The sequence below is a fragment of the Uranotaenia lowii genome, chromosome 3 (genome assembly GCF_029784155.1).
Source record: "Uranotaenia lowii strain MFRU-FL chromosome 3, ASM2978415v1, whole genome shotgun sequence".
In the NCBI taxonomy this organism is placed as follows: domain Eukaryota; kingdom Metazoa; phylum Arthropoda; class Insecta; order Diptera; family Culicidae; genus Uranotaenia; species Uranotaenia lowii.
The window spans coordinates 171,929,999-171,933,480 of NC_073693.1; positions in this window are offsets into that span (position 1 = coordinate 171,929,999).

Sequence of the window (3,482 nt, forward strand, 5' to 3'; positions counted from 1 at the left end):
GTACCGTAAACTGGAGGAACTTTGATCACTTTTTTCATTCATTTTTGAATACTTATATAGGGGTTGCTTTTTCGTAATACCGTCAAACGGGGCATCATGCAAAAGCAGGGTTAGATGCAACATTTGTACACCACAACACTCATTCAATGTTTATTTCAATATACTGTAATAAAGTTCTCATTGAATGATAAAAAATTGATGACATAGTTTTTAACATCGTGAAAGAGTTTTTTAAAGTTTTTGATTCTCATAAAAAAATTAAAAAATCGAGCAGTAGATGTTCAAATTTTTACATTTTTCGATACCCTAAAAAACTTTACCTCGTATGACGGATTGGCTTAATGATATTACCTACAAACTTCATATTTCTTTCCTTATCCATTACCAACACTATTGGTGTATACATATTTTTCGGACAATCACCAAATATTTTTAAATAAATATTTATATAATTCAGTCAGCTGACTGGGGCAAAATGCAACAAAATTCAAATCAGAACTTAATCTTATAAATCGCGTTTCCATATGCTGGGATATCATTGTTTTGCATTATGCGTTTGTTAACATTAAAATTTCATCCATCCTAAGATTTATTTACATGATTTAAGATAATAGAATATTTTGTAGAATTTTTTACTCCTAAATGTATGCAGCAGATTAACACTTTTTTCTTAAAAATATTTTTGACATAAAAAATGTAAAATTTAATTGGAACAAAACCAAAAATTACTACAATTGGTGCTTTATGCATTATGACATCACAAATGTATCAAAAACTTTTAATTTTCAAACGTTTTCATTTGATTGTTTATGAATTACTGAGTTTGTTGCAACTTGCCCCTTTTTCTTAGTATGGTGAAAATTGCATGTTTTTGTAAATTTAAAAATAACTGGTAAAGCCAATAATTTTTTTTGACTGCGTCAGTTTGGGTGTCCCATCAAGCTTAAAACTTTTGATGTACAAGAGGTATGATTATCTGTAAGCATTAAGATTTTAGAAGCCATTGAAGTTGAAAAATGTTGCATGTTGCCCCAGTTGACGGTACCTAAAAGTTTTAAAACACTTACTGAGGTGAGGAGTATAAAACATGATTTTTTGATTGCAGTAAATTCAAACGACATTGGTGGTTATAATTAAATATTTGTTACAAAACCAGATTTCAAGTTTTGGGGTAAATTTGATCTCTATAGTTTTAAGTATCTCAACATCTTCAAAATCATCGTTATGGTGCCGTTTAGCACAGAAGGCATAAACATTAATAACAGTAATTTTTGTAAGAACTCAAATATTATTTTTTTGTTCAAAAACATTTATAATCAAAAGACGGACAATTTTGCTTAATACATCTAGGGGTAAAAGTTATGAACATTTCTCAGTTTTTTTTTGGTCTCAAAAACAAAAAAAATATTGCTTTCATGCAATTCCCTAGGTCCTCGTACTGTTCTAATGTTCTTTTTTCTTCAAATTTAACCATTTGATAGGGTTTTAGCAATTTTAACTTTATAATTTTAAAAAGTGATTATCTAGACATAAGTTAGCAATTGTGAACATTCAGAACATATTTTAAACATTCTGCGCAAAAAGTGAGTAAAAATAATGAGCGGCGGGGTTGGGCACTAGAAGTTAATAAAAATGTGGTGAAAATGATTTTTATGTGACCCACGATTCATTTATGAACAGCTTACGAGCTTCAATGTTAAGATCAAAAAAGTTGTGTTTGAAGTACTCGATGTTAGATCTGAGTGCTATTTTTATTGTTTGATCAACTATTTTTTTTTTGCAAAATAAGGTGAAAATACTTTCTCGCGAAGAATTTTTAAATAAATTATTAAAAAGAAAACACAAACTTTAACTAATCGTAAGCTCGACATCTCAATTCGCCACCATTTTCAAAAAGTTTGTTGCACATACTCATGCTTGCGCTCGGGCGCGATTATTTGTGTTGCCTCACACGATTCTTGTTCCGTTCTCAACTTTACTTTGTGCAGAAATATCACGGATTAGCAAAGTTTGCTGCATCCGAAGACTAGAGACGCTTGTCTTCCATCAGACAACTGAACTGAAAATCTACTTTGCAGAACTGTCACCTTTTTTTTTCGCGCTTTGGATTCGCTTTTTTGCGCTATCCGAACCAATATTTACTTTCATGAAATTGGAAAAGTTTGGATGAAAGAGACGCGCTCCGGATGACATTGTGGCACCTTGATTAAACTTTCGACTTGGTGGTAGTGTTTCCTTCGCATCTGTTCCAGTTCAAAACGAGGATTTAGAACTTTATTAGCCGATTGTTTGTCTCTTCGTTAAGGTGCTCTCTTAAATGAGAATTTAATTTTTTTTTTTCATCCGATGGTTTTGGTTGAGAAAAACCACTTGAAACAAAAATTCGACTTCAAACCTGCCCCAAAAGTGAAAACGTCTTCTACGCAAGAACAACTTTGTAACCGATTTGCCGAACCACATCAAAAACGTGATCCACCGCATTAACATTTCGGTTCGGTGACACGCTGGCTTTCCTCATATGGTTATGTATGATACATACACGGTATAGAGAATATCGTAGATTTGGGCCAGCCAGACGAAAAGCATGTTCGGTTTCACTTAAATTGTAAAGCGCAAACTTTTCCATTTCGACGATACCACACTTTACGTTTCGTTCTCTAAAACATCTATGAAGCTCTGTGGCAAAATGGTGAAAAACTTTACCTTTACAAAGTAAGATCATTAGGATGGAGCTATCCTTGTATACAAGGAGTCAGAAAAATAACTTTTGTTTTTATCTCCTTAGCCATACATATAATGTTGTTTTTTAGCCCGCAAGCACGTTTTGAGTTCCTCAAGATTTTCTCGAGCTGGTTATGGTTCGGTATTAGGGGATTACATATTTCTTGTTCGTTTATGAACTAAGAATGAGCAAGAAAAAAACAAAAACTTTTGCCCTGAACTGGAACCCCGGTGAAGAATTTTTGCTTTGTAAGCTTTTGTTTTGCTGGTTTCTGCGAAATAATAACTAGGTACAAGGTGAATCGGTAAACATTTTCATAGGAAACAAATTGACACCCTTCATATTACTGGCTAATGTTTTGTCCCGATAGAAAATGCACCTACCTTTCACAATATTTAGTCGGGTCGCGTAGGTTGCGTGATTTTTGTTCTGACTCATTAATAGGACGATTGTTGCATCGTCACTTTGAGAGTTTTTGCTGGGCATCAACCGTTTCATCCACCAACTTCGTAGCAGAGGTGTCAGGAGTTCTGATTTATCAGGATTTGTCCAGATTTTCGAGAGACCGTCCTGATTTTTCAAAACCTCTCGTGTTGTCCTGATTTTTGAAAATTGGTCTCTAAAATGTCCTGAATTGTCCTGATTTTCATAAAAACTTCTCAAATATTCTTGAAAATGTAGTTAAACTACGAGAAAATCGAATAAATTTGTAATTTAATAGGCAAACCCATTTAACAGATGGTTATCTTCCGTTCAGCCC